Below are 23,181 nucleotides of genomic sequence, written 5' to 3'. Positions count from 1 at the left end.
GACCTTTGAGCAAGTGGGGTTAAAGACAGGAAGTCCTCTCATCCTATTTCCTGCTCAGGAGCAGCTGCTCTTTCAATTTTATGTTCTCTAGGTTCTTATTTTTCAACTATTCACTTCTCCACATCGCGGACATTTCTCAAAGTCTTCGTGAAAATTCACCAGCATTTTGGTGCAAATTTCTTCAAATGGGCCCGTTTGTTTGCATAATGTACACATTTTCCCAAAATATATATATCCCCTAATACATTACATCCACAGCAAACTATGGCAAGTTCTTAAAGAAATGGGAGTGCCTGATCACCTCATCTGTCTCCTGAGAAATCTCTATGTGGGACAAGAAGCTACAGATAGAACTGGATATGGAACAACTGATTGGTTCAAAATTGGGAAAGGAGTACAACAAGGCTGTATATTGTCTCCCTGCTTATTTAACTTATATGTAGAATTCATCATGCGAAAGGCTGGGCTGGATGAATCCCAAGCCAAAATTAAGATTGCCGGAAGAAATATCAACAATCTCAGATATGCAGATGACACAACCTTGATGGCAGAAAGTGAGGAGGAATTAAAGAACCTTTTAATGAGGGTTAAAGAGGAGAGCGCAAAATATGGTCTGAAGCTCAACATCAAAAAAACGAAGATCATGGCCACTGGTCCCATCACCTCCTGGCAAATAGAAGGAGAAGAAATGGAGGCAGTGAGAGATTTTTATTTTCTTGGGCTCCATGATCACTGCAGATGGTGACAGCAGTCACGAAATTAAAAGACGCCTGCTTCTTGGGAGAAAAGCAATGACAAACCTAGACAGCATCTTAAAAAGCAGAGACATCACCTTGCCAACAAAGGTCCGTATAGTTAAAGCTATGGTTTTCCCAGTAGTGATGTATGGAAGTGAGAGCTGGACTGTAAAGAAGGCTGATGCTTTTGAATTCTGGTGCTGGAGGAGACTCTTGAGAGTCCCATGGACTGCAAGAAGATCAAACCGATCCATTCTGAAGGAAATCAGCCCTGAGTGCTCACTGGAAGGACAGATCCTGTAGCTGAGGCTCCAAGACTTTGGCCACCTCATGAGAAGACTCCCTGGAAAAGACCCTGATGTTGGGAAAGATGGAGGGCACAAGGAGAAGGGGACGACAGAGGACGAGATGGTGGGGCAGTGTTCTCGAAGCTACCAGCATGAGTTTGACCAAACTGCGGGAGGCAGTGGAAGACAGGAGTGCCTGGCGTGCTCTGGTCCAGGGGGTCACGAAGAGGCGGACACGACTAAACGACTAAACAACAATACATCCTTGCATGTTATTTTCACTTACATATACGCATTTATATGCACACATAGCACCATTTTTAAACGTTGCCTGGATGGAGAGCAGCACTGCAAATCCGGAGAAGTGTGAATTTTGAAAAAGGGCTGCATTTCAGTTCGCACATTATTTTGTGAGGTGCCAGTGCCTCTGTTAGGAAGTGCCTTCAACTGAATATAGCAGGACTTGCTTATGAGTAGACATATATAAAGCTGCACAGCAAGACCAGAAACTATAATTCCTGTTCATTTTTTGTTATTGAAAGGAATGGTTTAAAAGGCTCCTGTGCCCCCTCTTTCGTGGGCTGAAACTCTCCTCTTTCATCGTCCAAATTTTAGTCCACCCCATCCAAAGGCTTGGGAAAGGTAATAACATTAACACCATGGGGAAAATATGCATTAAAATGCTGAAACACAATGCTGTATTTCAGCTACTCTTTCGTAATAAATGGGAGCACATAAAATTACCCGATGAGCGCAATTTTCATGCATGTGCAAATCGGCAGCCCAGTCCCATTAATTTATATCCCATCTTACAATACTGGTGCATTTGATTCACAACTTTTTACATTTGCAGAAATAATTAAATGGGTGCTTGGATATTTCCTTTCCTTTTGAGAAAAGAAAAGGTGACAGCTGAATAAATTACACATGAGTCCTTTTTGGCTCCCAAATTCTCGAGTAAGAATTAACGACCAATTGAGACATGACGACCAGCTTAAGCTACGGCTGTTTATCCGATAAATCCAAAGAGTGCCAGCCTCAGAAGGATCTGCGTTCTGATTCTGGCAAGCTTACGTAGGCTCTTTGGCGCTAAGCGCTAATCAGGATGGAAGGGAGCGTGTGTTGACTTTGGCTCCTCGGCAGTTACGCACCTCCTGACGTCGCCTTTGCGTGTGTTCTCCGATTCCTCCACCACACCCAGACTCACAAGGCAGATAAGTTTGGGGACCTCACACAACAAACCCCTTCACGTCAACACCTGAGCAGTGGCCAAGCTCAGCCCAGTCTCCCCATGAGATAAAATGGCTCAGCATTCCGTGATGTCATGGAAGGTCTTCTTCCTTTCCAGCAACACCTTCCTCCAGGGATGCCCATCCAATGACAACTTTACATGGGGTGGGGGAAATGGAGGCTACGAGTTGGGTGTGCACATGAGTGAAGCAGCTAGGAAACAATCAATGAGATGTTTCAGGGCCAGATTTAGGTTCGATGAGGCCCTAAGCTACTGAAGGCAATGGGGCCCTTTATTAAACATAGCTGTCAACTTTCCCCTTTTCTTGCGAGGAATCCTATTCGGAATAAGGGAATTTCCCTTAAAAAGGGGGGGGGGGAGTTGACAGCCTTTATATGTCCAGCTGTCCTTTGTCAACAACAAATTGTTGCTGTTTTTTGTGTTGAATATCTGCTCTATGGTAATTTATGGACCTAACAGGTATCTAAAGCCATTTGCACATGCAACCAATCCATGCAGAATGTAGGCACCCTATACAGTGGTACCTCGGTTTAAGAACTTAATTCGTTCTGGGGGTCCGTTCTTAACCTGAAACTGTTCTTAACCTGAGGTACCACTTTAGCTAATGGGGCCTCCTGCTGTCGCTGCACGATTTCTGTTCTCATCCTGAAGCAAAGTTCTTAACCCGAGGTACTATTTCTGGGTTAGCAGAGTCTGTAACCTGAAGTGTCTGTAACCTGAAGCATCTGTAACCCAAGGCACCACTGTATATGAGCAAACCAGTGATATTTTAGGGAGCAGTCTAGCAGGCGGTGCCCATGACTTACATCATAGGAGCCTACACAACACAAAACACTGTTGCTCTATGTAGGTTTTATTTTATTAGTTTTTTATCTTATATTTTGGAAATTTACATCCATGGTTTTTTTCCCTTTAGATTTTTTGGGGGGACCCCAGTCAGCTATAGCTTGTTTAGTTTATACGTAAATCAGGCACTGAGATTTTTCCATTATTTCACATACTCCTCATGACTGGGTTAATGTCGTAAATGTGCTGGTGCCACCCTACATCTCAGGGTACTGAGACATTTCCTGGGGCATCAGCGCAGGGATGAAAGATGGCAAGAGTCTTTTAGGTCTTCCTTGCTTAGGGGCTGGCATGTGAATCAAAAATAAGTCAGCAATTAGAGCATTGTGGACGGAATAAATCATACAGCTGCGATTATTCAGGGGACAACAATTTGCAGCTCAAAGTCTCCTAGCTTGAGAGACGACCCACCATTTAAAATCCTAAATGGCTCAGAAAGAGAGGTGGGGCAGATGTTTGGCTCGCATTTTGATGCAAACCCACCTCGTTCGAATTTCTCAAAACAAAATTTAAACGCTAGGCCTCTGATTGATGGATTGAGTTTACTCAGATGCTACTTTCCCACAGTATGCTGTGCCAGAAACAGCTTACAGTGAATGTTCAAAACATCAAAATACTAATATGCAGATGTACGAAATACAGAGCACGTCAGTAAATTCAAAAATGGTGAAAAAATCAACAGTTTAACAAGCACAAAATAAATTCAATATTGTAAAAAAATAATTATTACAACAACAGTCTGGGCTTAAGTAGGTAAATGCAAAGCAAATGAGAGTTAAATGACAAACCGAGTCCCAAACTGGGTAGATTCAAAGGGATTCAGTCTCTCCCAACTTCTTCTGCCCCTCCCCCAGTTACCACCAATGACAGCAGAAGGAAGACTGCATTTTAAAACATTCATTCATTCATGAAAACACAACCCCATTTATATATATATATATATATATATATATATATATATATATATATATATATATCACTAAACAGTTATTAATAGCAGCCACAATCAGGTCTCTCCTCCAAACGCTATCTGAAAAAATATTACTTTTAAAAATAATAATACACACATATATAATACACTGAACATTTTCTATGAGATAAACAGCAACAAAAACATTTTAGTACAGGATGGGAGGCATACAGAAAACAGAGGAGAAAAAAAGGATTATATTTAAAAGGCATATTGAAAATCGTATCAAATAATATCACTAAATTGTGCTGTATTTGTAGAGTTTACTGAACCTTTGCGTAGAGATGACTAAAATTATGTGTTATATAAAATGTCTCAGTCAATCAATCAATCAATCATGGTCTGGGACAAGGGTGCTTAAAGGTCTGGCTTGTCTCCTGTGCTGTTGTTTAGTTGTTTAGTCGTGTCCGACTCTTCATGACCCCCTGGACCAGAGCATGCCAGGCACTCCTGTCTTCCACTGCCTCCTGCAGTTTGGTCAAACTCATGCTGGTAGCTTTGACAACACTGTCCAACCATCTCGTCCTCTGTCGTCCCCTTCTCCTTGTGCCCTCCATCTTTCCCAGTATCAGGGTCTTTTCCAGGGAGTCTTCTCTTCTCATGAGGTGGCCAAAGTCTTGGAGCCTCAGCTTCAGGATCTGTCCTTCCAGTGAGCATTCAGGGCTGATTTCCTTCAGAATGGATAGGTTTGATCTTCTTGCAGTCCATGGGACTCTCAAGAGTCTCCTCCAGCACCATAATGTCTCCTGTACAGCTGCCCATTTAAACCTGAGATTTCGATTTGACAGGTTTTGACCTTCACCAAGTGCCTCTGCCTTGAAACGTTCAAGGGGCTACCAGGACCAGACTCTTTGCAGGATTTTTCATTTTCCTTCTGTTTCATTCTTTCTTGCTTATCTGACACGGTGAAAGTTTGGGGAGATCAGGATTTCTGCTTGGGCTGGTGGCATTCGTGCCTCTCCTCTGCTCCAGAGAGTGGGCTTTCTGTCACCTTGAAATGCCCTGGATGCAACGTGGGTGGCGATATATCTTTTGCTTCTTCCACTTGGTGAAAATTATGCGAAGTTCTCTTGCCACAAAAACCACCCTGGGTTCCGGGCTCAGCCAAAACATTCCAAAGGAAGCTTTGCCAGGCCTCGGAGCTGTTTCAGCCAAGACCTGCAGGTGTATCCAGGAGAAAGGGCCAGCTTTGAATCTCCTTTTCGCAAGACCTTTGTTTCTTGATGATATTTCTGGAGGGGACGTATTTGCGGGCCAAATGAGGACCTCACGTTTTCTTTGGTGGACTGAGGCAAGCCAGCTGGCTGCACTGCCAAGGCATACACAAACTGTCCTCAATGGAACCGTTTTGGGTGTAGCGGTATTGGCACAGCTGCTAAGTATAATTGGTTAAATTCACACTGAAATGGTAATGGTTATGTGTTTTGGTGAAAGGGTTTAACTGGAAATTTCCATTAAAGATAAATTAAGAGCAAACAGGGCTCTTTGAGCTTTAATTGGGTTGATAACGTACTATGGTTTTCTGCTAGCTAATACGTGAGTGTTTAACCTTAGATAACGCAAGGGCATTGAATTGCAAATCCAGTCTTGGAAGGGTTGCTGCTGGAGGTCTTTGTTCTCAGACCCTGTGGAAGTAAGGTAAAGGGACCCCTGACCATTAGGTCCAGTCGTGACCGACTCTGGGGTTGCGGCGATCAACTTCCTTTACTGGCCGAGGGAGCTGGCGTACAGCTTCCGGGTCATGTGGCCCGCATGACTAAGCCGCTTCTGCCGAACCAGAGCAGCGCACAGAAATGCCGTTTACCTTCCCGCCAGAGCGTTACCTATTTATCTACTTGCACTTTGATGTGCTTTCGAACTGCTAGGTTGGCAGGAGCAGGGACTGAGCAACAGGAGCTCACCCCGTCGCAGGGATTCGAACCGCCGACCTTCTGATCAGCAAGTCCTAGGCTCTGTGGTTTGTTCAAATGAAGCTGTCTGTGTAAACAACCTCAGGCAGGATGCAGGCTGGATCCTTGCTGTGGGCAAAGACAGACGTCTGCTTCTAGGTCTGTTGGAATTATTTCATATTTTGCAAAATGCTGAGCCTATGCCTTGGAGCTGTTTGGATGTATCATTTGATGTTTTTGTTTTATTTTGAAGTGAGTTCTGCAAGTAAAGTTTTGATTACACTTACGGACATTGACAAAGTTTTATTTTTTTTAAAAAGAGTCAGTTTTTATGAATCCAGTCCTTTCAAACTGTGCAAATGAATATCTGCCATAGGTAAAGGGAAAGGATCCCTGGACGGTTAAGTCCAGTCAAAGGCGACTATGGGGTTGTGGCGCTCATCTCGCTTCAGGCCAAGGGAGCTGGCGTTTGTCCGCAGACAGTTTTCTGGGTCATGTGGCCAGCAGACTAAACCGCTTCTGGCGCAATGGGACACCGTGATGGAAACCAGAGTGCACGGAAATGCCATTTACCTCCCTGCCGCAGCACTACCTATTTATCTACTTGCACTGGTGTGCTTTTGAACTGCTAGGTTGGCAGGAGCTGGGAGAGAGCAGAAGGAGCTCAGCCCGTTGTTGGGATTCAAACTGCCGACCTTCCGATCAGCAAGCCCAAGAGGCTCAGTGGTTCAGACCACAGCGCCACCCACTCCCTATCTGCAAAAACAACACCAAGCCTCCATCCTGATGCTACCCTCTTGCTGCCACCACTGGAGGAGGGAAGGGCATGAAGAGGAGAAAATCTTCCTCCCCTTTCTACACCCACACACACCCCTACCTTTTGGTAGGTAAGGAAGACAGTCTCCCCTTCATTCATCACCTCACCACTGGTGACGATGTCAGACACAACAAGGGGGCATGCTGGAAGGTTGTCTGAGTCTCCTGCCTGCCTGCTCAATCACTTGCTCCACTGGCCTGCTCATGCACAGCTTATCACGGGGCCGGCCCTCATATGAGGTGAGGTGAGGCAGTGGCCTCAGGGTGGCAGACTCTACACAGTCAGAAAGGGTAGCAGATCTGTGTCCAGCGCTTGTTGGTAAAGGTAAAGGACCCCTGGGCGGTTAAGTCCAGTCAAAGGTGACTATGGGGTTGTGGCATTCATCTCGCTTTCAGACAGCTTTTGTCCGCAGACAGCTTTCTGGGTCATGTGGCCAGCATGACTAAACCGCTTCTGGCACAACATGATGGAAACCAGAGCACATGGAAACGCCATTTACTTTCCTGCTGCAGCCGTACCTATTTATCTACTTGCACTGGTGTGCTTTCAAACTGCTAGGATGGCAGGAGCTGGGACAGTACAACGGGAGCTCACTCCGTCGTGGGGATTTGAACCGCTGACCTTCTGATCAGCAAGTCCAAGAGGCTCAGTGGTTTAGACCACAGTGCCACCTATGTCCCGTGCTTGTTGGACACCTCTGCCCAACCACCATGCACCCTTCTCCTTGCTTTCTAACTTTCCTGCTTTCTCTCTCCTTCCTGTGCCCCATTTGCCTTCTCCATGTTGTCCCCCTGGCTTCACCACAACATCGACGTCTTCCTCCCTGTACCTGCATCAGGCCACGAACCCACAGTGTCCTGCTCAAGTGCCGCACTGCAGGTGCCAGAGAGCCACGCCAGCCTCAAAGAATCATAGAATCATAGAGTTGGAAGAGACCACAAGGGCCATCGAGTCCAACCCCCTGCCAAGCAGGAAACACCATCAGAGCACTCCTGACATATGGTTGTCAAGCCTCTGCTTAAAGACCTCCAAAGAAGGAGACTCCACCACACTCCTTGGCAGCAAATTCCACTGTCGAACAGCTCTTACTGTCAGGAAGTTCTTCCTAATGTTTAGGTGGAATCTTTTTTCTTGTAGTTTGGAACCATTGCTCTGTGTCCGCTTCTCTGGAGCAGCAGAAAACAACCTTTCTCCCTCCTCTATGTGACATCCTTTTATATATTTGAACATGGCTATCATATCACCCCTTAACCTCCTCTTCTCCAGGCTAAACATGCCCAGCTCCCTTAGCCGTTCCTCATAAGGCATCGTTTCCAGGCCTTTGACCATTTTGGTTGCCCTCCTCTGGACCCGTTCCAGTTTGTCAGTGTCCTTCTTGAACTGTGGTGCCCAGAACTGGACACAGTACTCCAGGTGAGGTCTGACCAGAGCAGAATACAGTGGCACTATTACTTCCCTTGATCTAGATGCTATACTCCTATTGATGCAGCCCAGAATTGCATTGGCTTTTTTAGCTGCCACGTCACACTGTTGGCTCATGTCAAGTTTGTGGTCAACCAAGACTCCTAGATCCTTTTCACATGTACTGCTCTCAAGCCAGTAAGCCACGTTGTGGTGGTAAGAAAGCAGTCGTTCAGCAGGATGGAAAGAGGAGGTCTGTTTTTTAGGAGAGAGGAAGAAAATGAGAAACGGAGAGAAACCAAAGCTGAGAAACTCACCCATCGCTAATACTCACCCACAAAAACACCCCTTCATGTGCATACAAAAGAAAACCCTGGTTGGAGACGTTTGGCCTTCTTGTGGAAATAATAATAATAATAATAATAATAATAATAATAATAATAATAATTTTATATTTATACCCTAACCCTAACCCTAACCCTAACCCTAACCCTAACCCTAACCCTAACCCTAACCCTTCCCGATTCAGAAAACCGGGCTCAGAGTGGCTAACAAGAAATTTAAAACACTTAATTGATACAACAAAAAACAGCATAAAATACAGTATAAGACGTGAATAACAATAAATTCTGAATTCAAAAATCAATTTAGGGGGAAAATCCATCCACTAAACATTAGATGATCACCAGGGCTAGCTGGCTAAATTAGTCCTATTTGGGTCAGCGAAGAGACCAGGGGAAAATTAGCTGTGGGATCCCAGAGTGGGTAATCTTCATAAAAAGGGGAGGGGGAGGGAAGGAAGGGGGATAAAAGATCAGGCTAAGTTCAAATTGAAAGGCAGACAGAATAGCTCTGTCTTACAGGTCCTGTGGAAGGAAGTTAAATCCTGCAGGGCCCTGGTCTCCTGGGACAGAGCATTCCACCAGGTCGGAGCCATCACTGAGAAGGCCCTGGCCCTGGTGGATGATAATAAATGTTATTATGCCCAGGTGAGTGAGCTTTGAATATTTCCAGGAGCTATTTGCAGATTTGCAAAAGAAATCTCCCTACCCCCGCCGCTGCCGCCCGCAGTGTAGCATAGCATTCTACCTACAGGTGCAGAACTTTGGCACGCAGACTGCCTCTGACACCTGCTCTGAATGCAAGATGACTACACGGTTCCCAGTAAAAGGGGGCCAGAGCAGCGAAAGGATCATGAATGAGGAGCAAACAGTTTCTCATGCCTTGTGAATGTGCGAAGACCTTTCATGGTTGCCCCAGGGGGCACTGGGACCTACATGTGGCATGTTGGCAACACCTGGGCTGGCCAGTATGAGGAGAGACTCCTGGTTAGATATTTGGGTCCCCTGCCTCTTAGGGCTTTCAGGGTGAAATTTAGGTCCAGTGTATCTCAGGAATCACCTGAACCCTTCTATCCCAACTTAGTCATCGAGATCACCTGGTCGTTCCCCGAGTTGCAGTTACAGATAGGTAGCCGTGTTGGTCTGCCATAGTCAAGACAAAATAAAAAAAATTCCTTCCAGTAGCACCTTAAAGACAAACTAAGTTTGTTCTAGGTATGAGCTTTCGTGTGCATGCACACTTCTTCAGATACACTGAAACAGAAGTCACCAGACCCTTCTATATAGTGAGAAGGTGGGGAGGGGTATTACTCAGAAGGGTGGTGGGAATGGGTGATTGGCAGATAGCTGTGATGAGCCTGTTGACGACTCTTAACGACTGCAATAGGTCTTACAGGAAAAAGCAAGGGGTGAGAAGGTGAAAAATGGCTTTGTCATGTATAATGAGATAAGAATCCAATGTCTTTGTTCAGACCAGGTCTCTCCATGGTTTTAAGTTTGGTAATGAGTTGCAATTCAGCAGCTTCTCTTTCCAGTCTATTTCTGAAATTCCTTTGTAATAGAACAGCTACTTTGAGATCTTGTATAGAATGTCCTGGGAGATTGAAGTGTTCTCCTACTGGTTTCTCTGTCTTGTGATTCCTGATGTCAGATTTATGTCCGTTTATCCTTTGGCGTAAGGTTTGGCCTGTTTGTCCAATATAGAGAGCTGAAGGACACTGTTGGCATTTGATGGCATACACAATGTTAGACGATGAGCAATTAAATAGTCCCGAGATGGTATGTTTGATGTTGTTGGGGCCAGTAATGGTGTTGTCCGGGTGTATGTGGCAGCAAAGTTGGCATCTGGGTTTATTGCAGGCTCTGGTGCCAGTGTCCGTGTTAAGTCTGGTAGTATTATTATTGTGGGTTAGGAGTTGTTTAAGATTGGGTGGCTGTCTGTAGGCAATGAAAGGTCTTCCTCCCAGAGCTTGAGAAAGAGAACTGTCATTCTCTTTCTGTTCCCCGAGTTGGTGAGGCTCATTTGACGACAATGAGAAACTGAGCTGTTAGCGTCATGGGCCTGTGGAACAGTCTGCCACTAGAAACAGAGTGGGGCAACTTCTGTGCCAGCTTTTAAACACCTTCTGGAAACTTCTCTCTTACACAAAGCTTATGCAGGCTGTTAATAATGGTTAACTGATGTCTGTTTTTAACTTTTTAATGGTTTTAATTATATGGTTTTATGTTTTTATTGCTGTAAACTGCTTTGGTATAATTTTTACATGACACAGTAGGATGCAAATATATTTTATAAACTAATGAAGCTTCAGCTTCAGGGCCACTAATCCCAGAGGGGCCCCAGAAGAGACTTAAGTCCACATTGCTTTAAAAATTACTTTTAAAAGTGCATCGTACATGTACAGTCGTACCTTGGAAGTCGATTGTCTTGCCAGTCTAACGTTTTGGCTCCCGAACACTGCAAACCCGGAACTGAGTGTTCTGATTTGCGAACGTTCTTTGGAACCTGAATGTCCGACGCAACTTCCGTGGCTTCTGATTGGCTGCAGGAGTTTCCTGCAGCCAATCAGAAGCTGCGCTTTGGTTTCCGAACCTTTTGGAAGTTGAACGGACTTCCGGAACAGATTCCGTTTGACTTCCGAGGTACCACTGTATATAACATTCCCCTAATTTTCAACCCCCAAACTAAAAAAGCTATAAGGCATAGGAAACATTTATTCACACCAGTGACTTCAACATGCGAGATAATCCAATACAGCTACAGTGGTACCTTGGGTTACATACGCTTCAGGTTACAAACTCTGCTAACCCAGAAATATTACCTCGGGTTAAGAACTTTGCATCAGGATGAGAACAGAAATCGCGCGGCAGCAGCTAAAGTGGTGCGTCAGGTTAAGAACGGACGTACCACTGTATTTTAATCAAAATATGAGACGTAGTAGTTACCGTATTTTTTGCTCTATAAGACTCACTTTTTCCCTCCTAAAAAGTAAGGGGAAATGTGTGTGCATCTTATGGAGCGAATGCAGGCTGCGCAGCTATCCCAGAAGCCAGAATAGCAAGAGGGATTGCTGCTTTCACTGCGCAGCGATCCCTCTTGTTGTTCTGGCTTCTGAGATTCAGAATATATATTTTTTCTTGTTTTCCTCCTCCAAAAACTAGGTGCGTCTTATGGTCTAGTGCGTCTTATAGAGCAAAAAAGACGGTAATTAAAAAAAAAAAGAAATAAAATGTGGTGCTTTGTCATGAACAACCCCAGTTGAAGAAGATAACAGGGGTTACCCAGAACTCATTGCTGGTTGTGAAGGGGCACCCATAACAGTTCAAGCTCCAGGGCCCCCAGAATGTAGGTCTGCCACTGCCAACAGTACTTGGAGGAGAGGAGAAGAAGAGAGAAGAAACTTTTGTCTATCCACTTCTTCCATTTTATAAGCCTCTAGCATGAATCTCCCTCAGTATTGTGACTTTCCAGAGATTTGGGGCAGGGCTCTCTATTTGGAGAAGCCACCGGAGATGTAACCTGTGAACTTGTTGTTCCGCCTGGCCTTTGGCTTGGAATCAACTTGATCCCCTCCCCTCTTTCCTTTTCCCCTTCTCCTTCTGTGATGGAACTCCTATTTGGGGACTTCCCTGGCTTTTTTTCTGGCCCATGTAGGACCAGTCTGGATAGTTGGCCTTGGTGAAGATTTGACGTTTTCATCCCCCCAAAAGTTTTTGATTTGAGTTTCTACTGAAATGAGGCTGCATTTTGTTGTTGTTCAGTCGTTTAGTGGTGTCCGACTCTTCGTGACCCCCTGGGCCAGAGCACGCCAGGCCCTCCTGTCTTCCACTGCCCCCGGCAGTTTGGTCAAACTCATGCTGGTAGCTTCGAGAACACTGTCCAACCATCTCGTCCTCTGTCGTCCCCTTCTACTTGGGCCCTCCATCTTTTCCAACATCAGGGTCTTTTCCAGGGAGTCTTCTCTTCTCATGAGGTGGCCAAAGTCTTGGAGCCTCAGCTTCAGGATCTGTCCTTCCAGTGAGCACTCAGGGCTGATTTCCTTCAGAATGGATTGGTTTGATCTTCTTGCAGTCCATGGGACTCTCAAGAGTCTCCTCCAGCACCATAATTCAAAAGCATCAATTCTTCGGCGATCAGCCTTCTTGATGGTCCAGCTCTCACTTCCATACACCACTACTGGGAAAACCATAGCTTTAACTATACGGACCTTTGTCGGCAAGGTGATGTCTCTGCTTTTTAAGATACTGTCTAGGTTTGTCATTGCTTTTCTCCCAAGAAGCAGGAGTCTTTTAATTCCATCACTGCTGTCACTGCTGTCACCATCTGCAGTGAGGCTGCATTTTAATATTGTATTTTAATCTTGTTTTTAAGTTGTATTTTAATCAATTATTTTTATTCCTGGTGTTAGCTGCCCTGAGCCCGGTCTTGGCTGGGGAGGGCGGGGTATAAATAAAATTTGTTGTTGTTGTTGTTGTTGTTGTTGTTGTTATTATTCTGCGCACAAGACAGATGCTCTACCGCTGAGCTGTAAACCTTGCCTGGAGGTTTCTGCCCATTGCAGGATATCTCCTGCAACCAGACCATTACGACCTTAATATAAGAGCAAGGAGCATCCTTAAGAGAAAGAAGGTTGGCAGTTCCTGGGCCTGGATCCATTTTCCAGGATGATAAGGTGGCAGACATCTGTCAGCCCGCTGGGCTCTTTTATATGTTTGGGTTCTTTCATAGAAAGCCATACCACAAAAGCAATAAACATCCCCCTAAGATCCCAGCTGCAGGCACAGCAGAATGAACTCATCCCTCCTCCACAGCCTCTTTCCCTCTCTCTTTTTCCTTTTTCTTTCTTTCTTTTTTTTGCAAAAGGCACTCTTGATTCAAACCAGATTTGAATCTCGGATGGTGCCAAATTCACTGCCGCGGCGAGGGCTCTGCGCACCTGTGTTTGCAAATTCCTTCTTCTCTCCGCCCGCCCCCAACTTTCATCACCAGCTTCCACAATTTGCCAGTGCATTTATTCCAAACCCCTTTTTGGAGCCAGCTGCAAAAAGAAGGGGGGAGGGGAGAGAGCTCATGGTGCCTTTTAACCCTTGCACCACCGCACGTTTCCCCCAACTTCGCTGGGAAATATTGGTAGCAATTGTGCAAAAGCAACGGTCTTAAAATAGCCATTGGGTATTTTACAACGAATTGAAGAAAATGTCCCATTTAACATTTGTTAAAAAACCCGAGGCATTTTTGTTGGGGATTGTAGGGAAAGACCTGCCCAAAAAGTTGAAAAACATCTTCATGTATGCGACAACGGCCGCGAGAGTTCTGGTAGCACAAGGATGGAAGACTGAAGAAAGCCCAACTAAAGAATCATGGCAACAAAAATTGACGGACTATGCAGAACTGGCAAAATTGACATATAAACTACAAGGCAAGGATAACTGTGACTTTAAGGATGAATGGGAACCCTTTACAAAGTATCTGAAGACGCAACAAAGCGATCTGGACTCCTTGGCAGGTTCTGAATAAACATTCACAAACCTTTTATTGATAATAATCAGCTAAATAGTTTGAGGATCTATACAACTTTGTAACATGCAGAAAACAGCATTCTTAGAGAAACCAAAGACTGGAACTGAGGGAAGTCGGGGGTGAGGGGTGGGGTGGGGTTTGTGTGGGAGGGGGGAGGGAGGAAAAATGGGGGGGGGGAAACAAGGATGATATGTTTTTGGATAATATGTCATTATAATTTTGAATAAATAATAAAAAAGCCGTTGGGGAGTAAACAGATCCTTTTGCAAAAACAGAGGTGCATGCTCCTGGTTCAAGTCTTGCAAACTGGGGTGGGGTTGGAGTAGTGGTTAGAGCATCTCGCTTGCATGCAGACAATACCAGCTTCAATGCCCATCTTCTCGAGCTGGGACCCATCTAAAACCACAAAAACTGCTGCTTGGCAGTAGAGCCAGCACTGGGATAGCGGGAGCAACACTCTGTCTCAGTACAGGAGTCATAAAGTTCTTCCTAATGTTTAATCAGAATCTCCTTCGTGTCATTTGAATCCATTCAGGTCCTGCCCTTTGTAGCAGCAGGAAATAGGCGCCTTCCATATGACAAAAGCTCTTCAGATATTTGAAGACAGCTCTCACTCATATCACCTCCCAGTTTTCTTTTCTCCAGGCTAAACATAACCACCTCCTGCTGCAGTGACCCTTAAGCGGTGGAGAATCACAATGCACTGTACATGAGGACTTGTGGATCGAACATAGAATAATAAAATCATAGAACTGTAGAGTTGGAAGTGACCGTGAGGGTCATCTAGTCCAACCCCCTGCAATGCAGGAATCTCAGCTCAATCGTCCAGGACAGATGGCCATCCATCTGCCTTGAGTTCCAAGCTGGGAGAAATACATTAAACCAGGCATGTCCGACTCCCAAGAGATTGTGATCTGCTTCCACTATTCCACAAGATCAACCAGGATCGACCAGGGATGCCCCACGATCGGCCAGTAGATCGCGATCAACCTGTTGGACAGGTCTGCATTATGTTCAAGTGTCTTCAAAGCCCATGACACCTTTGGTAAAGGCTGTTCTCCAACTGGAGCGCTCACAGGCCAGTGTTTCCCAATTGTCAGGGTTTATACTACATTTTTTTAGATTTGCCTTGAGAGACTTTCAACCTCTTTTGTTGACCACCAGCATTACGCTTTCCATTTTTAAGTTCGCAATAGAGTAGTTGCTTTGGAAGACGATCATCAGGCATCCGCACAACATGACCAGTCCAACGAAGTCGATGTTGAAGAATCATCGCTTCAACACCAGTGATCTTTGCTTCTTCCAGTACACCAATATTAGTTCGCCTGTCTTCTCAAGTGATGTGTAAAATTTTTCGGAGGCACCGTTGATGGAATCTTTCGAGGAGCTGGAGATGGCATTTATAAGTGGTCCATGTTTCACAAGCATATAGTAAGGTTGGCAGTACAATAGCTTTGTAAACAAGCATTTTCATAGAATCATAGAATCATAGAATCATAGAATCATAGAATCATAGAATCATAGAATCATAGAGTTGGAAGAGACCACAAGGGCCATTGAGTCCAACCCCCTGCCAAGCAGGAAACACCATCAGAGCACTCCTGACATATGGTTGTCAAGTCTCTGCTTAAAGACTTCCAAAGAAGGAGACTCCACCACACTCCTTGGCAGCAAATTCCACTGTCGAACAGCTCTCACTGTCAGGAAGTTCCTCCTAATGTTTAGGTGGAATCTTTTTTTCTTGTAGTTTGGTTCCCCTGCGAATGTCCTGGTCCTCAAACACTCTTATGCGGCTACGAGTGATCGCCAAAGAAGAAGAAGTATACAAACAAATCTATAAATACTATTTACTGCTACAATTTCAGAGTCTAGAGAAAACAGAAACCTTAGCATGCATCCCAGTTCAAGGAAGTGAGGTGAGGGTGGGCAGAATCAACTTGCTCTCTTACAGATCGCTGGATTCAGTGATCAGGGGACTTTCTCCCTCTCCTTTCCCCCTACTACACATCCCTTGCGCCCTCCCCAGATCTGCTCCAGAAGCTTTGTGGAACCACTAGAACCAGTTTAGAGGGCGAGAGAGGGGAGGCAGAGATTGCAGAAGCAGAAATCCCTGAGCTGATGAGCTGACCTTAGCAACGTGATGGATTCCACGTGTAGTTCTGCCTCTGATCACAAGGAGGCGACACCGTGGGCACAGGCTTAGCCCTTCCCCTCCAGTGGCCATAAGGTTGCTGTCTAGCAGTGGCGGTAGCGTGGGGGGTGCAGGGGGGGCCAGCCGCACCGGCCGCAACATCTGGGGGTTAGGGTTAGGGGGCGCAAATCCACGGGTTAGGGGGTGCAAATTACTTGCCTTGCCCCGGGTGCTGACAACCCACGCTACGCCACTGCTGCCTAGGGCACCATTTTGTATGGGGGAGTCCTTCTGCTATAGCATCAGACACAGGACTGCGAAGGTTAAGTGATCCAGCTGGTGAACCGATCCACGAAAACTTTAGTTGATGAATCAAGGCCTTATCACTGTGTGCCAATTTTTATCAAGGAGGGGTGTGATTGAAAAACATGCTTGATTATTTTTGGCACGCTGAACTTATGCCAAAGTGACGTTTCTGTCTAACCTTGAGTGACAGCTTGATGTTTAATAAACAAAAAGCTACCATGCACCTACAGTATACTAAGGCTTTGGTGGCATGCAACCATATTCAATTTAATTAAAAGGCTGGTGATTAATCAAATAAAAATTCCTTAATTACTTGACAGCAATAAAAACAACTTTCTTAACGCGACTCCACCCTCCCTCTGCGCACAGGTGCAAATGCACACACGAATCAACTTTGAACAAAACCAGAAAAAGCTACTGGCACATCAAGTATTCACATCATCTCAAATGCCAGGATTTTGTTGTAAGGCTCCCTGGAGGAATTTTACAAAATGGTCCATTTTCTCAGCTCAGACAAAAAGATTCCTGCAGGAAATCCATTTCCCTGTTACGTTTCCCACCCCAGACCTTTCCCTTTCCCTTCTCTTTTCACATGTGCAATTTGTTTGTTGTGTCATGGGTTTTGTAGTCGTGAAGTCCGCAGAGACAGGTCCCATTTTGCAGTCAGAGGTGGGTCTCGGGTCTGGAACAGTTGAGGACCACAGATCTATTCAGACTGGCGGTTGTTGTTGTTTAGTTGTTTAGTCGTGTCCGACTCTTCGTGACCCCATGGACCAGAGCACGCCAGGCCCTCCTGTCTTCCACTGCCTCCCGCAGTTTGGTCAAACTCAGGCTGGTCTCTTTGGGAACACTGTCCCACCATCTTGTCCTCTGTCGTCCCCTTCTCCTTGTGCCCTCCATCTTTCCCAACATCAGGGTCTTTTCCAGGGAGTCTTCTCTTCTTATGAGGTGGCCAAAGTCTTGGAGCCTCAGCTTCACGATCTGTCCTTCCAGTGAGCACTCAGGGCTGATTTCCTTAAGAATGGATAGGTTTGATCTTCTTGCAGTCCATGGGACTCTCCAGAGTCTCCTCCAGCACCAGATTTCAAAAGCATCAATTCTTCTGCGATCAGCCTTCTTTATGGTCCAGCTCTCACTTCCATACATCACTACAGACTGGCAGTGGCTCCAGGATTTCGGGCAAGGAGTTCTAGTTCTATGGCATCAGCTACTTCACCACCAAACGACGACTATCACCAAAGTGAGTCAGATGTCAAAATGCATGTGGGGGAGCAGGTACAGCCTCCTGGGATTCAGATTAAGGCAAACTTTGTTTTCTTTGGCTACCAGGTGTCTATAAGTTGGGGGCAGTTAGAGGGGGAGAGAGAGAGATTCATGCCCCCCCTTACTTCTCAACTGTCTTGAGCACATGTGCTTCTGTCAGGCTGGCCACAACTGGACTTAATCATCCCAGGCGCTTATTAAAGCAATTATCTGAAAACTATGGGAGAAAGCAAGCATCTCAATGGCTCATGTCCCAACTTGGTACCTCTGCTTAACCACACCACAACTTGACCTTGGGTCTCTCCAAGGCAAAGACCTCTAGTGGCCACGAAATGCACTGCAAGGGGTTCTGCTGTCACTGCCTTGGGGGTCCTCAAGTTACATAGGAAGTTGTCTGTCAGCTCAGTCTTCTTCTTTGGCGATCCCTCGTAGCCGAGTAAGATTGTCTTCCATAAACACGGTTTTAACAACGAGTCCATAAGTGACTGTGGAGGCCAATTCTGGATCCACACGTCCTTCCACAGTGGGGACATTGGTTCCTGAGCGGGAGGTGATCACGGTGTGGATTTGCCAGGCGTGCCTTCCCCTCAGCACATTTCTCCCTTGCGTCCTGAGTTCGAGTGTCTTCAAAGCCCATGACCCCTTTGGTCAAGGCTGTTCTCGAATTGAAGCACTCGCAGACCAGTGTTTCCCAATTGTCAGTGTTTATACTACATTTTTAAAAAAGATTTGCCTAGACAGAGTCTTTGAAGCTCTTTTGTTGACCACCAGCATTACGCTTTCCATTTTAAAGTTCGGAATAGAGTAGTTGCTTTGGAAGACGATAATCAGGCATCCAAACAGCATGACCAGTCCAATGAAGGTGATGTTGAAGAATCATTGCTTCAACACGGGTGATCTTTGCTTCTTCCAGTACACTGGCATTAGTTCACCTGTCTTCTCAAGTGATGTGTAAAAATTTTCAGAGACACCGTTGATGGAATCTTTCAAGGAGTTGGGGATCGTATTTATAAGTGGTCCTTGTTTCACAAGCATACAGTAAGGTTTGTAGTACAATAGCTTTGTAAACAAGCATTTTGGTTTCCCTGCGAATGAAGAGAGATGCTTGATCAAACCAAGCAACTTCAGCCTTCTCAGATTCTTCTGTCTGAACCTTAGCTTGGTGGTAGAACAACTGCCAGTCCATGCAGGCAGCCTAGAGCTGAAGGGACCAATTCTTTGGCTCGATATAAAATAGCTTCCTATGTTGCTATGGCCCTCGCAATGTTTCTTTTCAAAGTTTCCCACTTCCGCTAGACCACATGCATAGTAAGTTAAAAATGGTTCACTTACAAACTTTTCAAAGGTCAGGTTCATGTGCTTTTCCATATATCAGTCAGAAAAACTGCACAGGCAGTAAAACTCAGTTTAGTTCCAAAGCAATGAAAGTTCCTAATTGTTGGTATAGAAACTCAAGAGTGGTTTGGGAGAGCCACGCGGTCTGAGCTGGAGCAACTAGCTCAAACCTCTTCAGGTACTGAGCTTCTTAGGTAGACTGGGAGATAACAATCGGCCAGATTACCTAGTTGCTCCCAAGGTGAGGGGAAGCGGACATAGCTAAGCCTGGCAGAACAGCTTACTCTATGGTATTAACCCCTACATTTAAGACTTAAGTATGTTGATGGCGCTGTGGGTTAAACCACAGAGCCTAGGATTTGCTGATCAGAAGGTTGGCGGTTCAAATCCCTGCGATGGGGTGAGCTCCTGTTGCTCGGTCCCAGCTCCTGCCAACCTAGCAGTTCGAAAGCACGTCAAAAGTGCAAGTAGATAAATAGGTACCGCTCCAGCAGGAAGGTAAACGGCGTTTCCGTGCGCTGCTCTGGTTCGCCAGAAGCGGCTTAGTCATGCTGGCCACATGACCCGGAAGCTGTACACTGGCTCCCTCGGCCAAGAAAGCGAGATGAGCACCACAACCCCAGAGTCGGTCACGACTGGACCTAATGGTCAGGGATCTCTTTACCTTTACCTTTATGTTGATTATGTGAGGCTGGTTATCCACAGTTTCGTTGCCTCTGTTTTTACAGATGCATTCCTTTGTTATTTTGGTATATATGTTGTATATACATATCCCTTTTATTTTTAAAAATGCTCTTACTGTGTTTTATGTAAGGATTTTGCATATTAGTGGTATATAAATATAAATATAAATATAAATATAAATATAAATATAAATATAGTGATGATGCTTGATGCTTGATGCTAGTCAATTGCCACATTACCCATATTCACAAGCATCCAGAAACCAGCTCAGTAGCACATCTACAGGATGAGGAAACGGGCAGGAGGTTTATTTGAGCTGGGAATCCTTCAACCTGGCTCCCTTTCGACTCTCCTTCAACTCGTAAATCCTTCTGCTACCCAGTTAAGAGTGAAAATGGAAGGGTAGATCCTCAGAAATGTTTACATTCTGGCGATTAATTTGATTTAACGGTGCTCAGGCCGGCCCTCCTCTCCCCACCCCCCAACAAGGTATGTAATCGATTTAGCATGCTTTTGCTAATCCTGGCGTGAAGGAGTTGACTTATTTCAGTATTAAATAACAGGTGTTCATTACAATGTAGACACAACGCACAAGAATCCAATGAAAGCAAAGAGGCGCGATGCCTACCGCTGCCTATATAATTTAATATGTATAACAGCGCAGGCTATTTCGGGCTATTTTCATAATATATATTCCTCTACTAACAGGAGGGAGAAAGGGAGTAATGGAAGTGAGGCAACAGGCACTGGGGTTTGGCTCACAAGAAGAACCTCCTGGCCAATGGCCCATCTACGTAGTCCAACATCCTCTTCGCACAAGCAGATGCTTGAGGGGAAAACACAAGCAGGATTTGAGCACAAAAGCTCTCCCGCCTCCTGTGCTTTGCATGGCGAGTTCCCACACGTCCCCCAGTGGAAATAAAGACACATGACACAATTATTAAGGTTAATGGGATAAATAAGGCCACAACTTTATTGGTTACAGATGATGAGTGGTATTGGCTTAGGCATTGGTCCTAACCGACTATATCTGACTCCAGCCTGTCCGCTTGAAGTCCGGGAAGGGTTAACCACCAGTAGGGGGAGTCCTGCTGATGCACATCAACTAGGAACTCCCCTGGGGTCACCGCTTGGGGGCGTGCCTTAGGCCCTCACCTCCATAGGCTTCGGACAGGGCCACGCCCCCCGGAATCCTTTAGTGGACTAGCCTTCAAAATGTGGGGCAGGTGATGACGCTTCCTCCCCTTTCCCCATCTATAGAACTATTCCAATGCCTAACCGCCAATACCCAGAAAGTTGTGATGATTTGCTACGAAGTAGGCAGAAACCAAGTGGCTGGTGCCAGTTTGCCAAGTGGAAAAATTCCTACCAGAACCATATTGTCAGGAAAGCAGTGTTTAATGTCTGGACAAAATATAAAGACTTACTGGAAAATAAAACTCCAAGGTGGCTCTCACCTCTGGAGGCTAAGGCCCTAAAAAGACCCAATATGGAGGCCAAATGGCCAAAATATTGGGAAATATTAGAAAAAGATGGAGACAATTGGAAATTGCAGAGTTTGGAGAAAATGAAGGATAAGGTGCGAGACTGGTTACATTATGCTCAGATTAAAGAAGTTTTTAAAAATGATAAAAAGTTAGGGTTCCAGGTGGAGAAATCGAAGTTAGAAACTGAATTGTTAGAACCAAAGACTAAGGTTCTATCTAGAATGTATAACTTGCTGTTAAAATGGAATACACAAGACGAAATGGTTAAATCGGCTATGATAAAATGGGCACAGGACATTGGGCATAACATTATGTTTGAGGACTGGGAAAGGTTGTGGACCACTGGGCTGAACTTCACCGCATGTAATGCTCTGAAGGAAAATGTTATGAAAATGATATATAGATGGTACATGACCCCAGTTAAACTTGCTAAAATATACCATTCGTCTGATAATAAATGTTGGAAATGTAAAGAAAATGAAGGAACATTCTTTCACCTCTGGTGGACATGCCCTAAGGTGAAGGTCTTCTGGGAAATGATATATAATGAACTGAAAAAGGTATTTAAGTATACCTTCACAAAGAAACCAGAGGCCTTCCTCCTGGGTATTGTCGGCCAGAAGGTGTTAAAGAAGGATCGAACATTTTTCATGTATGCAACAACGGCAGCAAGGATTCTTATCGCAAAAAACTGGAAAACTCAAGATCTACCCACACTGGAAGAGTGGCAGATGCAGCTGATGGACTATATGCAACTGGCCGAGATGACCGGCAGAATCCGTGATCTGGGAGAAGAGAAGATGGAGGAAGACTGGGAGAAATTCAAAATGTATTTACAAAAACATTGTAATTTGGTTGAATCTTAAGAAGGATGCTGGATTATAAAAAACTGCTCACCACTAAATTAGATCTAAATTTGATGATAAGTGAGACTAAAGAAAATATAAAATTTTTTGGGAAGAAGTGCTAGATTATATTTGAATGAATGGACATGAGATTGAAAACAAGTTGATAATTTGTGTGGAAAAATTTTTAACAATGCAAATGGGAGCGGGAGACGTGAGGGAGTCCAAAGAAGTGATGAAATTGTTATGACAGAAATAAGATTGTTTATTATGTGTGCATTTATATTTTAAAATCTTAATAAATATTTATAAAAAAAAAAAACAAGTGGAAAAATTCCTACCAGGCCCCTGAACGGTGACCAACCGAGGTCCATAGCAAGGTCAAGGAACGAAACCTTATAGGGCGGGAGGGTGGGACAGCTGGCAGGCGGCAAAGAGGGAGATCCCCGGCCGCGTCCTGGTTTAAATAGGGCAGGCTGGCCAGGGGATGACGCGGCCGGGAATCCCCCCAATCACGCGGGGCTGGGGCTGTGACACCCGCAACTCCACCTCCTTCAAAAGGTGGAAGTGGCTTTCTAGCAACTGATATTAAGAAATATTACGGTCTCGGACTGTGGAGGCAGAGCAGAACCATCGATAGGACTCTCCTCCACTTAGGCAGGAAGAACCAGATGCACAAACTTAAGTGGGGGACGACAACACCTGGCTTGCCAGTAGCACATGTGGAAAGGATCTGGGGGTCTTGGTGGACCACAAGCTGGACATGAGTCCACAGTGTGATGCAGCAGCAAAAAAAAAGAGGCAATGCTATTCTAGGCTGAATCGACAGAAGCAAAAAGGTAAAAGGTAAAGGAGCCCTGGACGGTTAAGTCCAGTCAAGGGCAACTATGGGATTGTGGCGCTCATCTCGCTTTGAGGCTGAGGGAGCTGGCGTTTATCCACAGACAGCTTTCTGGGTCATGTGGCCAGCAGGACTAAACCGCTTCTGGTGCAACGGAACACTGTGAAGGAAACCAGAGTGCATGGAAACACTGCTTACCTTCCCACTGCAGTGGTACCTATTTATCTA

General features: G+C 45.2%; 1 long non-coding RNA gene across 1 annotated transcript in view; it reads right to left on the bottom strand.

The window, feature by feature from the left end:
* The window catches only part of LOC309345321, a 45,699-nt gene extending 26,925 nt beyond the window's left edge, over positions 1 to 18,774 (bottom strand). The window contains exon 1 of the long non-coding RNA XR_014158188.1: positions 18,653 to 18,774. This is a non-coding gene — a long non-coding RNA (uncharacterized lncRNA). The remainder of the gene's footprint in view (positions 1 to 18,652) is intronic.
* Between the last annotated feature and the right edge of the window lie 4,407 nt (positions 18,775 to 23,181).

This window comes from Podarcis erhardii (assembly GCF_964252035.2).
Source record: "Podarcis erhardii genome assembly, chromosome: 1".
Taxonomy (NCBI): domain Eukaryota; kingdom Metazoa; phylum Chordata; class Lepidosauria; order Squamata; family Lacertidae; genus Podarcis; species Podarcis erhardii.
Note: the sequence above shows the minus strand (reverse complement) of the source record. Positions and strands in the feature narration are given on the sequence as shown.